At 36.7% G+C, this 26,044-nt stretch overlaps 1 long non-coding RNA gene across 2 annotated transcripts in view; it reads left to right on the forward strand.

The window, feature by feature from the left end:
- Positions 1 to 26,044, forward strand: part of LOC311441088 — a 129,491-nt gene that overhangs the window by 11,096 nt on the left and 92,351 nt on the right. Inside the window, exon 3 of one of the 2 annotated variants that reach the window (XR_014695794.1) lies at positions 349 to 471. The exons of the other annotated variant lie outside the window; for it this stretch is intronic. This is a non-coding gene — a long non-coding RNA (uncharacterized lncRNA). Of the gene's footprint in view, positions 1 to 348; positions 472 to 26,044 lie in introns of those variants that run through there. 2 annotated transcript variants of the gene reach the window in all.

The raw sequence follows: 26,044 nt of genomic DNA on the forward strand, positions 1-26,044 counted from the left end.
TATTCAGACATCCTTTCCAATTTTACTTTTTTAATATGTATTAACTCTCTTAAATATTTTGTCTATATAAAAGCTTGTTGCCGCTTCTGGTTGTAAAGGTCAGGAAATCCCCACAGTGATCAGTTACACTAATTACACATTCTACTAAAAAATATTTGATCATTTTTTTTTCTATCCTTTTTATTGCATGTTCATTTATTTCTTGCTTTATGAACATACAGAAGAAAGTTCTCTAACACAGCGCCTATGCAATACCCTTCCTGTTTGATTAAGCAGATGTTGTGCCTGCCAGCATTGCAGGGAGTGGAAAAGAAAGATGGAATGACTTTTTTTTCTTGTATTTTCAAGGTGCCATGGAACAGGGGTATTCTAATTTGCCACAGCCATTCTACCATCTTCAGCCATTTCAGCAACAGGAAAAAGAGTGAGGAGTGGAGGCTCTTTTCTGCTATCTTAGGCATTAGTATTCATGGCACTTTATGATTTGTGATTATTATGTACTTTCCTGCAAACGAGTAAACAATAGTTTAAACAAAAGACTATAATTACTACTTTTTGATACTTTTTCATTGCCTTTTTTTCTAGTTACACAGGGCAGATTTGACATGGTGGTTATTGTTGCACTGGCACTATACTAGTAAAAGCTGCTATTTAAGGAAAATAAAAAATGTGTGTAAAAAATCATATAACTCATGAATTCTTCATGAAAATAACTTCCACTGTGAAATAATAAAATGTCTCAACACAAGTCTTTTCTGTCCTCATAGACACCCCTATTCACTTCCAGTTGACCTCTGTTGTGTGTTTTGTGTATTCAGTATCACAAGTAATCTCTTTTCAGCAGTCCCTCTCTTTATTACAAGATTAGCTTCTAGCAAAACTAAGCTGAGAAAATAAAGGCAAATTTAGAAGTTGGAAAGAGTGCAGTTGACTGTGGCAATATTGTTATTCTTTTAGGCTATACAGATATACTCCTTCAGTCAAGCACTGTTCCAGTAAGGAGCTCCACGTTCTCCTATCTCAAAGGACCTCATTGTACGATGTCTTACAAGCTCTATTTTAATCCCAACTCTTACTGCAATTTGCATGTGCATTACCACTTAATTTATCTTTTAAAAGAATATTTCACCTAAGAAAATAGTTTGGTCTGATACTTGGAAAATACCCTGTGCTTTTTTGATTGATACTAGAACCCAATAAGAATGTCCTTGATGGATAGACTAAACTCCTGTTGTCCACACCATGTCCTTCACACTCCTTAACAATGTTCTCCAGCACATGCCCTACATTTTGTTCAATACTTTCCGCTCCTTCTTGCGACCCACATTGTTTTATGGGCAGGATACAGCTGTACTCTGTTAGAGTTATGCATGTGCTGACAGGCCAGCAAGTAGAACAAATTGAACAGTTGATCTTACATTTCACATTTCTTCCTTTTATCCATCTGGAGGATTTAATAAATTCCACCTACCCCACCCTGCCCACAAAAATAATTATTTTTGTCTGAGATCTCTTTCAAAGTTTGTGATTTGGCCATTAAACAAAGAATGCATAATTGTGTGGCAGATGAACAGATGATGTGGTTTGTACGAGTCTGCTTTCGTTAAGAAAACGGGGCTGAAAAGTTCTGGTGGAGACTTCCATATAGCTGACGTGCTGCCTGAAACTTCTCTTCCACAGCCTGGCTTGGTCTAACAGACTCCAAAGGCTCTTTCAGGCCTCTGACTCTGAGACAGCCAGTTGACCTTTTGTACAGAACATGGAAAAGTATTGAATTTTTATTTTAAATTAGAGCAAAACAATTTTCAAAATTCTCTTTGGAGCCTGGAATCTTATTCTGCATGTTTTCTGAAATTTTGTTTTTTGAAAAATCTTTGTTTATTGTCACAGAAAGCAAAGAGATGGGGTACAAATGAAATTCTGCCAGTTTATAATTTTGAGAAAACTGTGCTGAGTTCAAGGTTCTCTAAGGAAATCCAAATACTGTGTCTGAAATCTCAAAAGAACAACAAATATCCATAACTAATATAATTTAAATGACTTTTTTCATTTCAGAGGAGAATTAGTAAAGTTTAATTTTTTCCTTAATTTTTGTTAAGCGCTTTCTTTTATGCTAGTAAAACTCAAGATAATTATCAATCAAGTAACTCAAGATAATTATAAGAAATCTAGAAGGAATATTTTTAGTTTTACTTCTAAGCTTTTATCAGTATTACAGTATTTTAAGACAGGTCCTGTTACTTGCAGTAGTAATGTCCTAAAAAGAGGTCACGCAAATTCAATCTCATCAAACTTGAGCATAACACTTTTTCATAGATAGTCTTTGAATGGTACCTGGGAGCCTTAATTTACCTACTGGGCCAGATACCATCATTGTGGCCCATCTCTTTTGGGCCTTCTCACTGTTGATATACGTACATGTATTTCATTTTTCGTGATGTGATCAAAAAAATTACAATAGGATGTGTAATCTTTACTCCTTGCCCTCTAACACAAATTGCCTTCCATTTTCATGCTTGTACCTCTGAAAGGTCATAGCATCTAAAAGGAGGTGAGCACAATCATTCATACTTACCCTGGTGTTTGTAATGGAAGAGAAGATTGTGGTTTTATTATTATACATATAGACAATTCTATAGTGCCTGAAAGTGCTTCATACAGGTCGTCCTTATTGTCTCACCCTGCAGTAGTTACCTAGCACAAAAAAAAAAAAAAAACAGCAAAGAAACAACCTCAGATGTCTGTGTGTCGCATCTTACATAATTTGTGATATGTATGGAGTAACTCTGTCATTTCTTCTGCGGCAAATATTATTCATATCTCAGCATCTTAATTTAAAGTAGCTTGCAAAGAGAGCAAAAAATCTTCAACACAGCTAAAAAGCTTTTTATCTCCCCATAGCTTTATTTTTATTAGTTTTTTATCTCTTCTCCTTATGTTTCTATATATCAGCAGTATTGAATAATAATGGTAAATAACGTAGACCCAGCCAGCACTGTGTTAGGAATGTAGATGGTAAGCTCCTGAACAGTAGTGCTGTGTATGTGCATGCACGCAGGTGTGCACATGGGTGTCTAGGAGACCAAGGTACTTTTTTCTAATTATTTACAGGCCTGTTCTACTTCTTGCAGCTATGAAAGTTAAGTCGGTTGTGTCTGATTCTTGGTAGCTGGCTGGTAAAGTCAGCTCTGCTGGTTGGCAAAAACACAGGAAATTAAGATTTTATGGTAGTGGAAATGACTGGGTTTCAATGTGAACTTTATATTTATCTGTATGATTGCTCTGATTTGGTAATAACCCGCATGTGTCATGTTAATAGAAGCATAGATAATTAAATGGGGATTCATTTAGACAGTGGAAATTGCCATGTTAACTTCATAAAAGATCTTTATTTTCTGATGTATTTTCTCCCCCTGTAAAAGTCTTTGCAGATGGTGCCTACGAATCACCAAGAGATGATTCTGCAGCAATGGATTTAAATTTTCTTTTGAGAAAACAAAATTCAGCACATGAGGGAAAGCAAGGAATGTTAAAGTCTTTGCCCTCAGTGCTGTTATTGACATCTTCTGTTTATGGACAAGGCATTGGCATTTTCTCACATGATAGCTCATTCAATGACCAGCTCTTGAAACTGGACTTAGTTGAGCAAATACTGCTAATGATTGCAGTTAAATTTTGCAAATAGGAGAGGAATTTAGCATTGTATTTGCAGAGCACTTAACAGAACACAAGGAGATACATGTATGTGTTACTTTGATTATTTTTGTGTTAGAGAGGTTATACATGGCCACTGCAGTTCCTTCTAGTAGTAAGATTTGGATAATTAAGTCAGAACTGTGGGAAGTATTTGGAAAAGAAAGTCAGGCAAGTGTGGGGTAACATTTTTGTTTCCCTATTAAACTTTAGATTGTATTGACTAAGCTCTGATTAAATAACACAGTTGCTCAGTGCATGATTACATTTCATTGTATCTTAGCCTCCCAGAATTTGTTAGCATATTTAGCAATAGATTCCTTCAATTGCAGATGGGGGGGAAAGTCACAATAGCTGCACTATGTAAGGATGTCTGAATTCAACATCAGGCAGTAATGAAATGACAATATTCTTTGAGATTAGCACATCCCCAAACAGTACTAGGACCTCCTAAAGCATGTAGAAATAATAGTGATTATAAGAAAATTTGGAGACAAGTATGTGCAGTGCTTCTTTTTCACAAATGATTTCTGTTTGGTGTCAAAAGTATTCACGAGGAAAGTAGAGAAGACAGATGGCCTGAACTGCTTACAGTTCTAAGTATGTTGGCTTACACTAAAAACAATATGGATTTTTTTTCCTCTTTGTTCTGTGATCTTGACTGTACACTATCTATGGGAATTAAACTAGAAGAATTTCCATAAGGAGTTTAGGATGCTAGTCTAGCTGTTTGGTGAACTAAGATAGGGATTTTTGTCTGCATATGCTATGAAGATTGCTGGAGTATTCATTATGGATAATGGAGTCACTATATCCAAATTGCTCCTCAACAAAACTTGTATGATCTCCTTTGAAGGAAAGCTTCCCCGTGCAGGAGAGAATCCTGCAGTTAATGTAACACAGGTCCAAGCCACACTTGCCTTTTTTTTTCCCCCCTCTCCATTCTGGAAAGAAGAATTTGTCCTTTGATGCTCCATTCACCTGGCCCCTTTCCAGGCATGATGCCCTCCCCAGGCATTAAATTATTCCCCTCTGCCAAAAGTGCAGTGCCAGGGTAGGACAAGGATAGCCTGTGAGTGGGTCACTGTATGGATGAGAAAAAAACATGAATAACTGTATTGATGTTCAGTCCTTATTTACACTCCTTGAAGGTCAATACATTTGCTCGTGGTATTGGATTTTTTATTAAAACTTGGAGCTCTGGAAGTGCTCAAGAAGATCTTTGATGTGGTCACTGACATTGCCAAAACTGAAAGGCAGATGCAAAAATTTGTTTGGATGTATTACAAATACTCATCAGAAGCTATCCATGGGTTTTCGTCTGGCTTAGAAATGCATCTGATAAGCTACAGCTATAAAATTGGGGGGAAAAAAAATCACTATCAGTGTGAACTCACAGCTTTGTGATTTAAAAAAAAAAAACAACAACCAATTCTTTCAGGATTATTCTCTGAAGTGAAGGTGTTCATTATTGGTCGTAAGAGCAGCAGCAAACTGGACCCAGCATTTTCAAACTGACTCTAGTGATATTACAGATTTTGTGCATATACATGTGTGTATATATGTATGTGTATAGAGAGAAATTGCAAGTCAGGTATAGACATTTAGTGAAGGATGTTTCAGGTATGCATATCTGAGAAAGGGCAAGAAGTAAAGGTGAAGGGCTGCAGCTGTTTGAAATAAGAACGGTAAATTCACGGGTGCTTATTGTTCATTCCTCTGGTCACCCTTTTGGCTAGGTATTCAGGAGTTTAAAACTCAGCACCCTCACTTTTGGTGATGCTTGCATTTGCTTCTATTAGGGCTGTGTGGTATATGTGAATCTGGGTTTAATTTGGATCAGGATTCATGCTGCTGAAGAGAATGCCCCAATTATCTCCCTTGCTTTTGTTTCAGAGCAGGGCAGCTGGTTTGCTCTCAGGTAAACTGAACTAGAAGTTTTGCTCAAAGGGCTCCCCTAATGAGCCCCGACCATTAATGAGCATTCAGTCCATGGACTCAGGTTAGAAATATTAAAAAGTAAAATCCCTAGAACACCCATTATCTGGACACTGCATTCTCAAGGCCAACTAGTGAACTCTGCAGGCCTTCTGCAGTGATCTGAACTGATATGGACATAGGCTAATTGATGGAGTACAGGCAGTGAAAGTGTTCCAGTATGTGAGGATGCAATATGGGGGAAGTGAATCCTTTTTTTTTTTTTTTTTTTTTTTTTTTTTTATTTAAGTAGTGTTTTTCCTTGCAGAGGGTTCCTGTTTTCTTGGATGTGAAAGACATTCATCCCCACCAATTAAAAGAGTGTGGGTTGAATGGAAGTATTTGAAAAACAGGAACTTTATTTCTGTCCAGTTAATGTTTGGCTGAATTATGCAGCATGGTTTCTGTGTATTAATTGGATTATGGAGGCTTTTAGATTTTTGAGGAATTGCACTTGGTTATCTCTTTCTTCCACCAATGAATGCAGAGGGTCAAAGTGTTTGAGTATTTCTCCTATTTCCTGCCTAATTTAAGCTGCCTAAATGTGTCACCTTTTCAAAAAATTCTTTAAGTTTAATTACAAATGAGAGCTGTGGGGTCATGTTTTGATAAGTTTGAGTCTGTCTTACAGGCAAGTCTTGAAATTCATGATTGCTAAAGTCCACAAAGTTTTGAAATAATCTTTAAACATATCCACACTTATTCAAATTTATTACATTTTAGTGATAATAATGAAAAAAAAAAAAAAAAAACACAAACACAACTTCTTCAAATTTAAAGACTTGTTACAAGATTTTCTCTTGATATTTGGCAAAACAGGATTGCCATCATAGCAGTCAATGAAATTTTTCCACTAAATGAAGGGTATATCATGAACAAAAAGAATTTTTTTTCCTCCCAAATCTTAAAGAAAAGGCCCAAATTCAGAATTGACTAGTCATCTAAACTAGTCATCTAAAAATACTTTTTTTATTTTTTTATTTTATTTTTTTTTAAACAAAAGAAAGCAACTCCTGCTTTCTTTTCTACTTCCTTACAAATCTATTCTGCATTAAACCTCTTTAACAAAATGACAATTACAGTTTATCAGAATTGCTGAGTGATTGCAAAGTCAACTAATACCACCAGTAAATATTCAAATGAAATAATAAATGAATCATAGTACATCCCTCCTCTTATGCTTTCTTATTAGAGCTGTAACCTTGAATTTTGCTGGCCTATCTGTAACAGTACTGAGAAGGTAATGTGCTAGAGATAGATGCAGTGTACTCTCTCTCCTTGCCAGGCTTAACTGTTGCTTTTTGATTTTCCATATCCTGAAGTAATGTGAGAGGTTCTTGCAGAACACATTGTCAGCATGTCCTAAATTGCTGAATGCTGCAGTTGGTTATCCTTCTCTGGTGGTGGTATTATTGCCATTTAGGAGACTGGAAGAAGTCAGCGCATGAAGGGTGAGCTCTCTGGAGATTTTTGTCATTTCCAAATCATTTCCAAGTGCCCATGAAGCAAATCTGTAAGCAAATTCAAGTAGGCAGCTGCAGAGAGAGGTCTAAAACACTCTGAGACGTAGCCCATAATATTCACTCATCCTTTGATAGGTAGTGACTGTTACTTTTCACGCATCCCATCAACAGACAGCATGTAACAGAAGTAGAATCTGAAGGTGGGGAGCAGCCATATTCCAATAAACACCTTGTGCAGCTTTTTACTGCTATCAATAAATTAATTGCCAAATCATCATTTTATTTATGTTATAAACATAAATAAATTCTCTGGTTCATCAGTAAAAAAATTTATTCTGTCCTTTAATAATTATTTTACATTACCATAACTCCAGATTAATTTTATGAATGATTGCAGAGAGAGATCAATACTAATATTGCAAACCAGACATAAATGAATCACCCAGGTCATTGTTTGTGAACTGAAATTTTTGATGAAGGTCATAACAAAGATAGTCAGCCTCTTATTTTTATTTCTTACTCACTTCAGTATGCAACCTGGTCTGGCAAGGAAAAATTAAATGTGTAGGGAAACCAAAATTACCATATAGATCTTTTATCAGTCTGGCACCTCTCTGATAAATTGGATAAATCCAAAATACCATATCTATTCCCCTCACTACTGAAAACAAGCACAAGGTAGGCTGGTTGAAAACAATCATATGAATTATAAGTGAAAAACCTGCACAGGGATATTCTTGAGGCACTTGAAAACTATAGCAATGAAGTAGAAAGTAATATTCTCAGTATACAGCAAGAATGAAGTTAGGCATTCCCATTTCACAGAATCATAGAATATCCTGAGTTGGAAGGGACCCACAAGGATTATCAAGTCCAACTCCTGGCTCCACACAGGTCTACCCAAAAATTCAGACCATATGACTGAGAACATAGTCCAAATGCATCTCAAACTCCTACAGGCTTGGTGCTGTGACTATGTCCCTGGGGAGCCTGTTCCAGTGCACCACCACCCTCTCAGAGAGGAACCTTTTCCTGATGTCCAACCTGAATCTTCCCTGTCACAACCTGGCTCTGTTCCCTTGGGTCCTATTGCTGGTCACCAGGGAGAGGAGATCAGCACCTGCTCCCCCTCATGAGGAAGATGTAGACCATGATGAGGTCCCCCCTTAGCCGCCTCTTTTCCAGGCTGAACAAACCAAGTGACCTCAACCACTCCTCGTATGTCTTCCCCTCTAGGCCCTTCATCATCTTAGTAGCCCATAAAGATTACAGCAAACAGTTCTAAGGATCACAAAAGACAATTCAGGCTCCTTACCTATTTGCTGTAATAGCACCACAAGTAGAAATACCCTATACTGTTTATCAGGACATGTAGTCTACAGATAACACTATCACAAGCGACAGCAGAGATGTATTCAGGCACTGGGATGTTTCTGTATTACATGATCCTGCTATAATACAGGACAACAATCCCTTTAGACTCTGCGTGGTAAGTTTGTGTAGGAATATACTGATTTGCAGGAATTTAGAGCTTTTAGTCCCTCACCCCATATGAATACTAAACCAAATGCCATGCCTTGAATCAATCAGCTTGTTTACTGAGGTATCGTTGCATTGAAGTATTATTCCATGGGTCAGCCAGGATGGATGTGTTCCACTTCTAGGTCAGCTGCATTCCCCTATTTAGAAGCTACTCTTTGAATTGCAGAATCGAACATGATCATGTCCTTGGGTACAAGCTGGGCTCTCAAATTCAGACTCTAGATTTAGGCTGCCCGCTGAACTACTAAAGAACAGATCAATTGCCCAGAACTAAGGTGAGACACTATTGTGTGGGTGGGAGCACGTTTGCTTTCTGTGGAATGTCAGCATCTCTTTGAAAGGAGCTGTCATGTCTACTCTTTGTGTTTGTAGAACCCCAGATACATGTGACAGGATGCACCTCCCAGAATTAACAGGGTAAATAAATACATTGGTGGTGGTGTTAAATAGCTTAAGCAGTCATTAAAATCGTAAGTGCTGTAAGATTCCAGGCACTTTTCAAATCATAAAGATGCAGCTCAGTGAAAAGGAAACTACCACAAAGTTTCCATGCAATAAAATATCTCCACAGGACAGAACCTCCAAGAAATAAAGCAAAGAAAATAGTTTAGCCACCTGTTTTTGGTCCCTCTTTCCTGGCAGTTTTTGCCCTGTTGCCTTCCATTGCAAATACTGAAATCCTTCCTTTCCAGTGTTTATCACATCTGTCACTCAGAGAGGAATTGTGAATACAGTGCTGAGACAAGAGAATAAATCCTTGAAAGGGCTGGAAGTCAAGATGCAGCTGGGTTTTCACTATTCCTTAATGTCAGTTTGAGGCTTAGTGTAATATTAGACAAATGTTTGCCACTACTGGGCCCATGCATTCAGCTGCTAAGACCTGAGCACTGCAGCATCCAACATGTTGCTGACTAATTTTCATGCTTTTTTATTGTAAAAGATTTCATGCTTTTGCTTTAGTTGCTAGTACATTATGGATACTTGAGCAAAATACCAAGTATAATCTAAGAACAAACTTGAATGAAGACATTGCAGCATCATGCTGTTCTTCAGCACGGCCAAGTCTACTGAAGACTAAAAGAAAATATTCATCTGGATATGTGGCAGAAAACAATTAATTTAATGTGCTTCTGAGCTCATGTCAGCTTGCTGTAGTTGAGCAAATTCCTCAATCATTTGCATAGAAGTTCCAAAGAACAGTGACTTAGGTATAGAAAGGGCGAGTAATGTGCCACACCTCTATAAAAGGGACAGTATTCAATGCCTCTCAGTGGGAGTCTGATAATCAACTTTAGACTACTTCCACTGTAGTGTAAATCAGATTATCTGTTATCAGAAAAATGCTGTGAGGGTACAACCTTCCAAGGACACTAAAAATGTGTGCTACATGTATATCGTTTAAGGGAGAACCTTCAATCATTCGTGGCCTGGAAATTTGTACCAGTAAAAAGTTTTCATCAAGGAAACCTCAAAAGCTACAGAATGTTACTGCAACTGCTGCACGCACTGAGGGGGTTATATCACCCTCCTGCTCCCTTGATGATCAGCTATTCAGATAGTGTGCTGCTGCCAGCTCCTGCATGCGATCGCTTGTCTGCTTTCTCACTCTTAAGTATTTACTATGTATTCCACTTCCCCAGTGCCATCCATTCAGCAGTGCTGACAAGAAAAATGCTCTACCACAGTAGACATCAGTGCCTTAGGAAATATCCTTTCAATTAACCCGCGTCATGGTCTGATTGTGTTTATTCTAGTTATAAGTAATCTACTGTTGAAAAATGGCTTTTAAACAAGAATTCACAGTAAGAAATGACTGGGTGTGGTATTTTGCCTTTAAGCCAGTATCATATAAATAAAAAGGGACATCTGTCCTGAAAAGGTAGGCTAGGCTTCTGGAGAAGAATTTCCTTTCCTCTGTGCTGTTCTGTTGATGAGTTTGAACAATTACACAACCAAAGAAGGGTGAGCCTACTCAGAATGTAGTAGGACTGTCCTCTAATACTATGTATAGTGAATGCTAGATTTAATTTTCTGTAATACATTTGCCTTAAAGGACAAAACCACTCTGAGTTACAGTACTTACTGAGAAGAATCCACCCTGTGGCCAACAGCTGTGGCAGCTTAGGGAATGGGAAGTGGAGGTCAGCTGCTTATAGCCACGGGTGTTCTGCAGATAGAATGGAAATAAAAATAAATAGAAGAGCATTGGATGAATGATAGACTGGATATGAAGGATGGCAATTAATTGGGAACAGTCCTGGAAGAACTAAGATATCAAGCACTGATGTGCACTGTAACTGATTTGTTCCTTGATCTTTCATCAGTCTCTGGGTCTGTTTTCAGAGAGGGGGACATAACACTCAATTGCATAAATTTTGCTGGCTGTTTTGATGATCACATAGTTCTGGGGTCCATAATATGGACACTTTCTGACTTTCTAATGAAAATCAGCAGAGGGGCGTCAGTTTCTTTTGCTCTAAGTTTGCACTCACTATCTCTTAAAATATAGCATATTTGCTATTGCCTAACATTTGCAGTAGTAATAATGACCACAACAAACAATCTCAGGCTATAAACCAATTAGAGGAACATCTGCCAGAAATGCTTCCTGTGTGTTCCGTTCTTGTAGTATCGGTAATAAGCACTCCATGGTAACACTGGCTCACAGCAGACACGCTGGGTAACTTGTGATGCACTGTTACAAAAATTCTCAATAGAGCTTTATTTCATAGAGTTTAAAGCATAATATCCTTAGCTTTATTAAGTATGTTTCTCCCTTTAAAAATTTTATTTATTTTTAAATGGAGCACTTCCCAGCTTGTAGCTCTTTTTCTACAGGACTTCTTTAGATAATCCAGCAGGTTATTTAATGTAAAGATTAATTTACAAGGCATGCTGAAAAATCTAGATCTTGCTTCTTTGCTCTGTCTCATGTGGTCCTTGTAGTCTTATACTCTCTCCCTAGCTTCACTGGTCAGCATTTTTCACCTACATTTTACCATATTTCTTAAAACAAAATAAATAAATTACTGTGTCTTTGCAACAATTTCTTTCTATACTTTCTGTGTTGAACTCAGAAATGTTTCAACTATGAAATCATTGAACTGAAAACTATTTCTTATGAGATTAGTGTTCCTTCAGATTGTAAAACAATATTTTATAGCTTGTAGAAGTTATTCAGACAGCATGAGTTGTGCATTTAAAAATTAGTTTCTTCGTGTCTATTGTCACACAAATGGTAGCACTCTTTTCACTGATTTGCATCTGAAAACATCCTAAGAAAGGTAGCGATGATGCTTCTGTTTTTGAAGACGTAGGCCAACTAGTAAAGATGAAGTGCTGGCTATCAGCTTTCTACATCTACAGCATGTCAAGGCAGTGACAGGTAGTGCATGTCTTCTACTGTAACCACAAGAAAAAGTAGATGAGATTCATGCTTTTTCTTTGGGTAAAAGCATGATACAAAAAAACTTATACTGATATTTCTTCGTGCAAAAGTATTAACTTTTAGATGATATCTGACAGTGATTTTTCTTGTATTCATATGAGTGGAGAGGGTAGTGTCTTAATACTATTTTGCCTTTAACTGCAATATATAACATTTCAGTATTTGGAATTTTGAACATTGTAATTTCCTGATATTTCAAAAGGAACATATCAGCAATATGCTTCCCAATGACTTCATAGTAAGGTTGATGATTATTTGTCTGTAATTCCAACCATAGCTTAGAAAGGATTGTGTGTATCTCTCTAATATGAAATACTTGATGAATTACTGTATGTATCTTTAAAATCTTAGTACCCTTTTCTCACACGTGATTTTAAGCAGATACAATGTTAAAAAAAAAAAAAAAAAAAAAAAAAAAAAAAGACCAAGTTTACATAGGGTATGATATCTATTAGAGATAAATTGGTGCTAAAATATGAATTCATGAATTCTGTGCTTTATTGATGACTTTTTTCCCAGTTTCTGCAATGAGTTACTGTGAAGCGTCATTATCAGTTTTCCTGAATCCAGCTAGAGTGACATTTCGCGTTCTGAAGGCTGCATCATACATTAAGGCTGCATAGTTAAAAGTAGCACATTCAGAGCAGCTGGCTGAGTACGGCAATGTATTCTGATTAGTTCATGTGGCTGGGTTTCTACAGGAATCGGAAGCATTTTATATATATATATATGTATATGAGATTTAGTTGCGTATTCATATTTAGGCAAACAGTGCTCTTGCTTTATGACCACGAATGTGCTGCACCTTATCTTTGAATTTCCAGAGCTCCAATTGGAGTATCCAGGTACTGTACAAGAATCAATGCAGCATGTTTAGGATAAAGAAAGTTGAGATACAGCAACATAAAGACAAAAGGTGGAATCTAAAAAACAAAAGGCAAACACACTTCAGTCTTTCTTTAAAACAACCAGCAGTTTCTGCAACTTTAAATTGTAGGATTGTTTATATATTTCACAAAAAAAAGATGTTCTTAATTGCAGGTTTCTTACAGTCTACAAAAATCTGTTTGACTTATAGGACTAAAATTATTTAAATGCAATAAAAATGTAACAATAAATGCAATAAATACTTATTTTAAATATCTAATAACCAATTCCACCAAGTACCATGTAAACTATGGTAGAATATTAGGATTTGGCACCTTTATATTATTCTTATGCTTGTATAAATTTATTCAAAATGTAGAATTAATGGAAAGAATTATTTGCTGACAGCTCTGACATATAATTTGTCTTGCACATTATGTAAAATAAGTGTTCTTTTATCTTTTTTAAGTGGATTTTATGTCCTTTAAAGAAAGAAAAACTTAACACAGAAGGTGCTTTTTTAATTTATTATCAAAATAACATGACTTTCCAAGGAGGAATCTCAGAGTGAACAGTTCTGCCAAACGAATGACATTTTTCAACAGTCACTGTATAGGAGATACATTCTTTGATGTACTTTATTTTCAGCTTGGGAAAACCAGCATGGGTGAAAAGAAAGAATGTGACTTCTTTTGTTTACCAAATTTATCTCCATCTGACAATGCTTCTGTCATGACTCCTGGCAATGATAGCCTTTTAAATTCACCTCAGTTCTTCTTGGACAGCAGTCCAATCTCTCTGTGATTGAAGAAACAAGAAAAGAGAACTGATCTTCTTAAAGGTTTCTTGAAGACATGCTATATTTAAAGGTTCTGTGCTTGTTAGTTGCAAAGATTACTGACTATAAGGCTACAAGGAGGAAGAGAAAGAAGAAATGTGTGTGTGGGGGGTGGGTGTGGGGAACAAAGACAGAAGAGGAAGAATATTACAAAAATATCCTGAAAATAGAAAACTTGATTAGTGTAAAAGCTTCTTCCTGCTCTGTGATCCCTGAATCTCATGGGCATTTTCTTCTTATTGGAGAAGAATATTACAGCAAGGTATCCACCACAGCAGGGTGCCACTCCAGCAGACGTCTCTCTCTGAATTTAGTGTTCTGGGTAGGCAGGCATTTTTTTTTTTTTTTACTTTTTAAAATTTCGTCCATTTACTGCTTACTGCAGTAATGTTACAAAAAGAGTATGAAACTGATGATAGCAATAAATTGTCCTGTCTTCTCAGCAGAATCTGATTCAAAATTTCTCTCTAACTTACAAGAAAAATGGTTCTTATGTAGTATATGCTCTTTAGTCAAATTCATCAATAACTGTTTGAATCAAACAGTGGTAGGAGCTCTCTATTGAATTCCCAACTGGGATTTTTCCTCAGGCATGGATTATTTCATGGTATTGTAATTTTTGTTGGTAGAACTACTCCTTCTATTAGTAGAATGAAAACAAAGCTGTTCATATTTTTTTATTTGTAATTAAATCTTTTGTATACCTTTTGTGCATACAAAATTGAATCGCCTTGAGTCACATTCACTGGAATCTTATCTGAAAGATAACAAAGCTCTTCATTCTTGTTTTTAAAGAACTTTGGAAATTTGAAGTATACAAATAATAGTTTTAACTTCTGGAATAGGAGATCTGTTATCCTCTTGCTTAGAGACATAAAAATAACTCATTGAAGTTAGCAAAAGGCAAAGAGTTCTCAAAGAGTTCATTTTCTGATTGTTTTAATTGTCAAATTTTTGTTTTGCAATTTTTCTTTTTAGATGTTGACAATTTCAGATCCCAGTTATGTCACTGGGCTTTGGCATACATACTTTGAGTGGCAGAATAAGCATATTCTAAATATTTTACTGGATAAACAAAGCCCTCCTTTAGGAACAAGAAACCTGTTGCACTAGACATTGACAAACCTGAGCCAAAAAGTGGTCCATTCCACCCTCCCTCCCACAATTATTCAATGAAAGGTAGGATTTGCCTAATACCCTTTATTCATATTTCCTCAGTGAACTAATACTACCTGTCTGCATGCCTACTGCTTAAGTTAGAATAAATAAAGCTTAATTCTAAGGTGTTATTGTAGAAAACAGAAACTCCTTGTTTGAAAGGAATTTAAACTCCGTAAATATAGCTAATCTGTCTTCTAACTCTGCCTCCTTGTTCCTAGTCATTCCTAGTCCATCTCTTGTGAGGACTTCTGTTTTGTTTTGTTTTCTTGTCTTGTAATTCCACCCCTGCCCTCCTTCCCCCCCCAGTATAATTGCAAAACAGAATTTTACCATCTGATCCAGCGCAGCAGATCTATCTGTAGCACAGCATGCTGCCACTTGCAGGAACTTTGTTTGAGCCAAATTTAGTGGTGTCATAAATGGTGTAAATTATATGCCAGTAAATCAGTGCAAGTGGGCATTATGGTAATTTGGATACTAGAAAGTGTAGGTTATAATAGGAAAGAATCCAATTTAGGTATATAATAGAAGGGAATGTTGTGTAACTGATGACTTTTTAAAGATATATGTTTAGGCTCTAAAACTAGTGTTTGGAAGGCTGTGTCCAATGACATTCAACATTACAAAAGATTTTCCCTACAAAGCCCCTTAAAGGTCCACAGTAGGAAAAAACAGTGACTTTTTCTGAATTATGACTACAATGACAAACACAAAACAAGGGAATGCAAAGGGAGCTGAATGCTCAGTGTGTGAGAGAGTTGGGAAATATTGTTACATATGTTATTTTTACAATTCAGCAGATGGTTTGACAAAGCTAATTTGCTGATGAGTTATGCTTTTCATTTCTATTTGGGAACTGTGTCTCAGGATAATGCTTTATGCTCTTAACTCCCCCAATTAAACACATCGCTTTGGTGTATTACATGTAAATTAAAAGGTTTTTTAAAAAAGTGTGTGTGTATATTTATAGAAATATATAGGTTCAGTTGGTCAAACTAAGAACACAATGTTAGGATTCAACAGTCCACAGTTCAGATTCTGCAAAAGGTGGATTAATTTCACTGGAATTTAGTTGTCTATTCTTTCTGTTAACCCTGGTGGGAAACACGTGCTTCCTGAGGGTGATGTATCCCTTCCTACTGTAGTTTTCTGAAGCAGCCCTTCATGTGACTGAACCCAGCATTCTCTCTCTATTAGCTAGAAAAGAAGGTGTGATTGCTCCTTAAAATGTGTGCCTGACTGTTTGAGGGGGCTTTGTTGTTGCCAGCCTGGAACAGCCTATGCTCATTTAGTTTATGATAATCTATTCCACAGCTAATCTTGAAGTACTGGTAGATAACTATGCATTAGGAAGTTGTTAGGCTTGAATTTACTTCATTCAGCCAGGGCTCAGAAGGATGGCAGAGGCTGTGTTCAGCATAAATGTGACAAAGTATGAGCAGATCTGTTGAGTGAAGCTGCTGGTACTGAGGACCCAACGATCACAGCATATGCCTTTTGTAAGCCTTTCTCTGGCAGCTATTGTGAACCTCAAACACAGTTGGTGAGGGCTGTGCAGATGATAAGGCAGCTTAACAAGAGCAGGTGATGCTGTGATTTGGTAGGTTACACTTAAGATCAAGCAAGTGCATCATCAATGAGTATTTCAGTAGGGCTAGGACTGAAGCTATGTTGTAAATGTCTTCTAATGCAGTGGGGAGCTTGTATAATCCTCTTGATGAAGAAAAGTTATTGAAATTTCCTTCTGCTTTGAATGGTTCTCACTTTGATAAGGTGAATACTTTGTAAAACAACATTGCCTCCTACTTGTACTCATGATCAGTGCTGTTCTTCTAAGTGTGGGTAGCAGATACTACCTCCATTTTGTTTTGTGTCTCTGTTTCAGATGCTATTTGATTTTTACAAACACAAACTTTGCTTCTCAAGTATGTGATTTAGTACTTAGAAATAAAGATAAAAGCCTGCCCTTTCAGGCAGCCAGCTGTGAAGGGATTATCCCAGACAACAGTTTGGGAATTACTAACATATAGAAACAGTATTTATTTTCCCATAGTAAATTTTAATGTCACTTATTCTCAACACAATTGTATAGCAGCATAACAGCCCAACTTCAAGGAATTTATGTTAAGTTTTAAATATTCAGCAACTTTTCAAATTCCTTCTAAGTGGTATCTTGAGCAAATTGCTAGGCAGGTACTCTGTTTATGACAAGATGGAAGAGGAACATGGTTAAAGCCAAATGACAGCAGGCATCCACCTCGGGTGTCATTGTTGTATGTCTGCCCGGCTGCCTAGTCGAAAAGCCCCATTCACTTCTGGCAGTTAGCTCTTCTCTGTGAAAAGTCTGTCTGAGCATTCATGATAAATGAGGCTGAGGTTTAACAAATGTTCACAAGGGAAAACACAATCTTGTGAGTCAGGTGAAGGTCAAGGAGGAAACGTGCTTTGTTCTGAGAGCTTTCATGGGTTGACTCAAAAGCTGTATGGTCTACAGCAGTTAAACTTCATGATCTCTTGTGTCTTCCCCTGTTCTGTCTTCACATTGTGTCTGAGGGTGCTCTAATTCTAATGTGATTTAGGAGAGAAATATGGGGTTATTATACAGCAGAGACAGCATTGCTGCTTAGGAAAACAAACAAACAAAACCCCCACAAAGGAATAGAGAGATAAGCATGGTTTCTGTAGCACCAGATTGCTTTCTGTGATTCAAAATGAGACAAAAACAGAAGACGACAGCCCTGGACAGAGGTATGGTCAAGGTGCTACTGCAGGGAGAGTAACACTGGCTTTAACCTCTTGGCCCCATTACTTCTAACTTTACAGAATCACTGAAAAGATCTTGTTTCCTTCTGCGGTACACGTGGGCCTGTGATATCTATGAATAGCTATATTCACTTCTTCAGTGTAGCTGCCTCTTAGATAAAAACAAAACATCCAGGACATAGGGAAAAGATAGATGGGGTATTCTGGACAAAGGTAAGAGCAGCCAGGGTTAATGCTGCTTTCTCCCCAAACCGTTTTTGTGTAAAACTGTTTCAAAGGTCCTTGGCAAAATGGTTATATTTTCTTCCACTGTACCAATTTTTCACCTGCTTTTTGTATCTTTTTGATACTGTTTTCCATACTTTTTTCTTTAACTTGGGATGAAAATCATAATATCATCCGGAAAACTATTTTAGATTATACTGACAGCTTTCTTCTGGGCAACTCAAAATGTATCTTATCAGCTTATTAATATGGAAAATTGGATTTCAGTTATATTTTCAGTCTTTTTTTTTTTTTTTTTTGTATTTATAAATATGAACAGTGATTTTTGAATGATTCAAAACAGACAAACATTTTAAACCAATACTACTGTGCTATTTATATCACTGAGTGCTAATTCTGATGTCCTAACTTGTATGTTTATCCAGCTATGTGCCATTCATTATTTCAATAGAAATAAGGTTTGGCTTGAAAAAGATTGTTTAAGTTAGTGGAAGATGCATTTTCAGTGCAATCACAGGAAAAATGGATGCTTTTATAATTTGACAACAAAATTATCACTTCTCTCCCAAAATATGGAAAAACAGAATGGAGACTTTGACCAGGGTCTTTCCTTGCTTACCAGACTGCCTCAACTATTAAAACTTCTGTTTTGAATGTCTTTCTGTTCCAGTGAAAAGTCTGTCAAAACTGATAATACTTCCTTGAAATACTTGAAGTTCAATAAAATGGCATATTTTGGTAATGAAATGTGCTGTTCAAAAAGCCATCTATTAACGCAGCAGAAAAATACCCATGATTGTCAGAACTACAGTTGTATTTACAATCTGTATTTTTTCACACTTTCAAATTTGTATACCACATGTTAAGAAGTTGGTGAGGATTGAGCTGAATTTTCCTCTGTTCCATTTCTGATTTCACAAGTCAAGGGTTTAACTGATTTAAATAAATAGAAGGATTAGCTGAAGGCCTCATGTTGTTCTGTAACTTCTCAGAGTTGCTTGTGATTGATTCCTGAAATCATCTCAAATAGGTCGCACTGGCCTTTATCTTCCTCCTTGTGCTGCATCTGTTGATTAGAAAGAACTTATCTGGGGATTTTTATAAAGGAAGTCATAGTGTCCTGCATTTCAAATGTCATTTCTAGATCTGACAGTCAGTCTTTCAATTGCTGATCAATATTTGTAGGTATGACCTGGACTGAAAAAATTTATAGCCTAATAGAAATTACGTGACTGTCTCAAGGAGAAATTTTGTTTTTCAGCTGTGTCAGTTCCTGTATCTCATTTTCCGGTGAGGTTTGCTGGAAGATGTTACACTCTATTTATGCATGATTAAAAGCCTAATCCTGTTGCCCATTTTCTTCTTATGCTGGAAGAATGCGGGTTGCTACTGCTCAGATCTTGTGTGTCCAAAGAATTTTACTCCTGAGTGCTGCATAAATGTTGTGAACAATCTGCGTTGTTTAAAGGTCATGGTCCAGGGTTACAGTGCTGAATGCTATCTATTGTGGCACCATTTAATTTACATTGATTTAAATGGTTTATTATTTATGGTTTATTGAACACTCCTTACACATTTAGCATTTGCTTTTTGGCTTATTATTAATTTTTAGCCACTGTCCTGAAAAGCCCTGAAAGGCCCTGTAATTGGTTCAGTCACATGCTGCCAGTTACAGAACTGAAGTAAGTATGCAGGACTGTCATGAATAAACAAGCTTATTAGCTTTAGCATAGAATCAAAAGAATATTTTTTCCTATAAGAAGCCTAAAATCCTCTTTTTTGTTTGTTTGTTTGAGAACCAAGCAAAACAAAACAAAGTCTACTAAAAATGTAGCTACGAATACATGAGTTCTTCAAGCACAAGTTAAACAGTATCGGTTAGGAATGACAGATTTTGTTAATCCTTTGATGAAAATCATGAAGTAGGTGAACTCTGAGATCTTTCTTAGGAAGCTACTTATGTTTGATACATATATTTGTGGGTGGGGCATTACATTGATGTTTTAATATTTCTAAAGGTAGTATTTCTGGAGTCTGAAAAATAAGATTTCTGATCCTATTCTATTAAGAAATATAGAACTCTTTAACACACTCAGAAATGAATTTAAAATGAATGAGCTGAGAGAATTAATCTCTTGTAAGTCCTGTCACAAAATCTAAATATGAGTACAATGGATGCTTTTTTTTTTCTTTGGATAAGAAGATGCAGAAATCAACCCAATGAAATGATCTATATCAGATACTGCTGTCTTATGTATCTCTAGTTGCATAAGTGACTTTCTCATTTCTAAATATTTTAGCAGAAAAGCAAACGCCTAAAGTGATTGAACAGAAAGTAACCCTAACAGATTAAGTGTGTGTTGGAAAACAAAATTTTGAATAGATGATTCTCCCAAACATGTAGAGCACCAGGACAGAGAAAAAAAGTTAGAGTTAAGAACAAATTTAAGAACCATTCTTAAATTTATTTCTGCAATTGCAACACAATGAAGTGATAATAAGAGTTTGCACAACTCTAAAAAATTTGCAAGGGGTTTAGCCATAAATGATGTATTCTTCAGACAGTACTTGCCTGTGTACAAATAGTGTTTCAACCAAATTAACTCCTTTAATATGGTTACTGCTCACAAAGCCAGATATGCCTTTGGTTTTTATAATGTGAATGCTTATCCAGTAAGGGCTAGGCTGAGGTTGTTAGCTAATCGTATACAATAATTACAGAACTCTGAGACAGTAACAGCCGCTACTTTTGATTTTATCAGACTCTCCACAGATACATAGTGAAAACAGTTTTATTCCACAAAGAAACTAGACGTTTTGTTTTGTTTTGTTTTGTTTTGCCACAGTGTATAGGAAACTTGAGGAATGTTGAAGTTTTAATTATTTTTCAGTGAGCGTGATACCCAGTACTTTCCAAAAAAACAGCACTCTGCAAGTCTTGATGATAAGTAAAATTGCTGGCTTAAATTTTGATGTGGTACTACATGTCCAGACAGGTATGTCATTTAAAAACCATAAATGCAGCAGCATATATTTCATGTGTTTGTTCATGGTCATTTGGGTAGTCATCATAGTTTACCCTCTTGGTCTCTTGCTCTCTGGATATGCATGGTTTACTTCTGCTTGCAGTTTTTCGTCAGTGACAACAGCTGTTACATTATGGTGCAGAATAACTTTGTTAGTTCATTTTGCTTTTCCCAAGGTCTATTAGAACATCAGTAGTCTGTGTGTTTGATACTTCAGTAATGAATCCTTTTCCTGGGAGGAATTTGTAACAGTATCATTGTTATGTAAGAAATAGGTTAGCTTTGCTTGTTGAATACCTCAGTGAAGTCAGATGCTGAGTTCTGGCATCATATTGAAGTGAACTGAGATAAAACAAAAAATCTGACTGTGCTTCTAAGAGAAAAGAACGTGAAAGTAATAGTATTCTACCAACTGAAATATTGAAAGGTCTAAAGTTATAAAAGCTTTGGGGTTGGTACTGGCAATGTGTCACTCTGTGAAGTATTCCAGAGATGCTGGAAATGATATTCCTGGAAATAACCATAATGTAATGTTAAAATTTTCTTCTGTTTTCACATTTTAGCTCCTTGGGTGCCATTGCAGTAGGAGATCTGAGTGGTTAAAGAACGAAGTAACAAAATGTGCACTGCAACTTCATGTTGTAATGATTTTCTTTGAAAGACTTAGTGGTGTTCATGTTATTATTATTATCAGGGTTACTCTGGGCAACTGAAATGCACCGACAGCTCAATACCTGAGTAGGACACCTTGCAGTTGATTATGCCTCCTGTCACTAGTCTCAGATGCACTGGTTTTGCAGAGAAAGAATACCAGTCTTAGCAGTGGAATTTCTTCTGGTTTTCTGCAGTATGGATGCGAGTCAAGTTTAACACCCTTGATTACCAATTAGTGGTTGAAATACCTTGCTAGGAAGTTGTCAGTGGCTTCTGTTTTGAAGGTGATTTCATTATCTACAAAATAACTTTTAAAACTGGAGACATGGTGGCCATTTGGACAGAGAACCTTTATTCTTCCTCTGAGGGTCTGTTTTGCAGACATCCTGTTTCTGCTGCCTGTTGTAAGAGCTGCTGTCTGCCTGAGCAGCAATCAGATTAGGAAATGGAATACTGTTGTGCTGAGGCCCAATGAGGGTATTTTGTGGAAGTTCCCAGAAGAATCAAAATTCAGCAAACCAGCAAGTTACACAGCTCAAATCACAAATGAACATATTCTCAAGTGCTCAAAGATGCTGCTGCCTGGCTTCCCACTGAACAGTGTATTACTCACTGAAATTCTACTTTCACATCACACTTTGATATGCTTCCCTTTTCATGTCTGAATAGTGTTTGCTGTTCCCTGTTTTCTCAGCTGAGCCTAACCTCTGAAATCTTTTATGCAGTAGTTCTCGCCTTTCTCAGGAAATATGCCTCCTAGGTGTTAACTGTTAATTCACACAAAGCCCTGGAACCTATCTGTGCTCTCACCTCAGTTGTGTGAATTTTTCTGCCACTGTAAGTCTGCAAGTGCCACACCAGCACGGCAATGTCTGAAGTTGCAAATTTACCAGACCTCCTATTTACCAGGTAGTTTGTTTAATTAATAATAATTTATTTTACCAGAGTCCTATAACACCAGGCCACTCCAGCATTTTCTAGAAAACTACTATAACTGGCTGTGGAACTCCCATCAGATTTGATGGTGTGACACAAACAGCTGCATTCCTTGCTAATACTGCCCGCAGTAGTTATTTTTTTCCTTAGGGCTACAGTAAGAACAGTGTTACACCATACACAGCTACAAGAACAATTAACTGCTCACCAGATTCTAGTTCGCATGGTCTGTGAAAACCTTATTCTCTCATCTGCTTTTTTAAAACTTACAGCTTCTCTATCATTTATTATCTGGTAGACGAGTTTTGCATATCAGTCTGAAAATATATTTTACAAGGAAAGCTAATAAGCACACGAATGGGCTCATTTATACTGCCATGCATGAAGCAGAGCAAAGCCATGAATTATCTCTTGAGGACTGTGCAAAAACAATTTATAGTTCAATGTGCTGGGCCTTATAAATAGTTTCAGTTTTACTAGTTATAAATGACTTAGACAAGACACCCCATACAGATCCATTATAAAGTGTGAACAAACATCTTCCTAAAAACCCAGCAAAGTTCAGCAGAATATGTTGTTGGTGTGTACTGATGCACGGCTCTGCCACTGCAAATGAAGTCTCCTTCAAAGTATTCAGTCAGCATTCCCGCAGCAAGTTACAGCTTTGAGTTTACACCCTACAGCACTTGAAGAAAGTGAATATTTAGACAAAGACAGAACAGCAGATTCACATAAGCAATTTCATCTAAGGTACCAGATTTGCTGATTTGTTAATACCAGTTGCCCATAGCAATTCCATTCTTGGGTTGTCGAGCACATTTGTTACGTATGTTCAAGAAAAGACTGTATTAATGAAAAATACCTTATCCTGCAAGTTTTTCCATCTCTTCAATTCTGCACTTAGAGCTGGAGCTTTCACATACCACCAGTAATCGTTGCCTTGCTTTTAGCATTTTTCACTTGTAGATATTCGAGATTCACAACAAAGGATAGCAATGTTACTAAAGGAAGGAGAAACTAAGGTTGTGAGACAATGGTTACAGGAAAAGGCAGTGAAGGAGGGAAAAATACAAATCTAGGAAAGGGGAAAGCAAAGAGGAATAGCTTCTCAAGTTGGCATAAAGGTTGTGGAGGACATGGGTGTCCCAGTTCATAGGAGTGCTATATAAATTTATAAGAGAAAAATATAATCAAATTCCAATGGCAAGAGTTAAGAGTTTGGAAAATTCCAGATTTTGTGTTGATCATGAAATCCTAATGATGTCCATCCTTGTATTCAAAATGAAATGCATAAGTTAAGGATCCAATGGAGAAGAAGCAGACTTTTAAGCTAAATTTCATATGGAATTGTATCTAAACATTGGCCATTTTGAATGTAATGATACATGAGCTAAGCCTTCATTGATGTCTGAGAATAGGTAGGAAAGAAATCTGTAGAGTTGTGTTTAGGCCATCTATTGATGCAGCAGAAACAAGCCAAGATTGTTAGTAATACATTTATATTTGCAATCTGCATTTTTTTCACATTTTCAAATTTGTATGCTGGATGTTAAGAGCTTGAAGAGGGTTGAGATGAATTTTCCTGTGTTCCATTTCTGATTTTGCAAGTTAACATTGGTGCGATATCAACATTCTTCTAGCTACAAGTGCAGAGCATAAGACTGTATGGGCTGCTGTGGGAAAAGCTAACTCCATCCCAGCTGGACCCAGTACAGCCTTTCATCTCCTTTACTGGTACATTCCCAGGGTGCTGCCCTCACAGAAAGTGAGGGGCTTCTGTGGTCATTGTGAGCCAGAGCTGTGCAAGGAACTCTACCTATTCCTGTCCTGGCAGTAGCCAGGAGACATTTGTAGAAACACGTCTTCTTTTTTTTTTTTTTCCAGGTTGGAAGAAGGCTTTGTGGGATAGTTTGTTCACACACTGATAGAATTTTTCTAAAACTTGACTTATCCTGTCTAACCTGGTTAATACAGACCATATGTATTTTTTAAAGTTTTTTTTTTTTTTTTAATGTCTAGCTGCTAAGTATGGACCTAGAGATAGGTTGAAATGAGTTGAACTAAAACAAACCTGTTCCATTTAGTTCTACATTATAAACACTGAAAATGAAACAATACGTATATATATTTAAAACAGACTCACTACTGGATAAATAGATTCAAGATTCAGGAGAAATTATTTCAGCTCCTTTAGCTCAGTTAATTGCTTCTGTTTTTTCTGTCTCTTATGCAGAAGTCTTGAGGTTCTTACTATGTCAGGAGTGCAAACTGCCTCCAGTATTCAGCTCTGAGGTACTTTTACCTTTCAGAAACTAGTATGTGCAAGTAAAAGCTTGCTTTGAAAGCAGATATTGTTACTGACTGATGTTAGTAGTTTTAAACTTGTAGTTTTTGCTTTAAATGGCACAACAATAGTGCCACATCTGCAGCAAAGCAGCAAACCAACGTCTTGAGAATCAATGAAATACTATAGTCAGTACATTTTTGATGCACTGTTTATTTATTTATTTATCTATTTAGACGAAAATAGCCATTTGAAAAAAATGTTGGACCCAATTCTCAGCTGGTGTTTTTAAGCCCTGTTTCATTGATTTTAAGCTCTCAAAGGGAATGGAAGCTCTGAGATACTGACAATACAGATCACGGTGTACAAAGAATACTTCAGATGTAACAGGCTGTAAAACAGCTATATTAAATCTTACATACAGTGGTTAATGATTCTGTTTGAAAATTGCATTGTATCTTAATGTGCTCTCTCCTTTGCTTCTTCCTTTTGAACCACCCAACAGCCAAAATAAGCCACCTGTGATTGCAGTCTCATAGAGTCAGAATAATTGCCTAGATCAATAGTTACGGTCAACCTACAGACAAATAAGAAAGGAAGGTGAAAATGTCTGACAAGTGATTTAATGGTTCACCTTTTCATAACTCTTTGCTGTCTGCTTCGTGTGGCACTGGGAGACTGCAGCAGCTTAGAGCAAACTCTGAGGAAGGGGATGGAGAATGGAGGGTGAGGAGCTCTCTCTCTTAGCCTTTGATCTATGGAAGAACATTAAGGCATGCCACAGGAGACAATTGTATAACTGCCTTTTTCTGGTACCGTTTAACTAGTCAGGAGGGTAAGATAAAATATTTGTTCAATGCATCTCTAGCACTGCTCCATATGCTGTCTTTGAAGGAGACACTTTTTTTTTTTTTTAGATCCACCTACTTTGACAGTTAATATTAAAAAACATAATCTGGAATCTATCAAATGAAGTGTAAAGGTATCTGACATTTCAGCATGTATTCAAATGAGACCCAAACGCAGCTGCCTGAGCATTCACTGGCATGATCAACTGCCATTTTTCAAAGAAATTTGGAAAGCGTTAGAAAATTCTTTCTTTCAGTATGACTAACCATGTAAATATTCTCATCTACAAATGTAACAGGAAGGGGGTTTAAAAATCAC

This window comes from Aythya ferina (assembly GCF_964211825.1).
Source record: "Aythya ferina genome assembly, chromosome: 9".
NCBI classification, from domain to species: domain Eukaryota; kingdom Metazoa; phylum Chordata; class Aves; order Anseriformes; family Anatidae; genus Aythya; species Aythya ferina.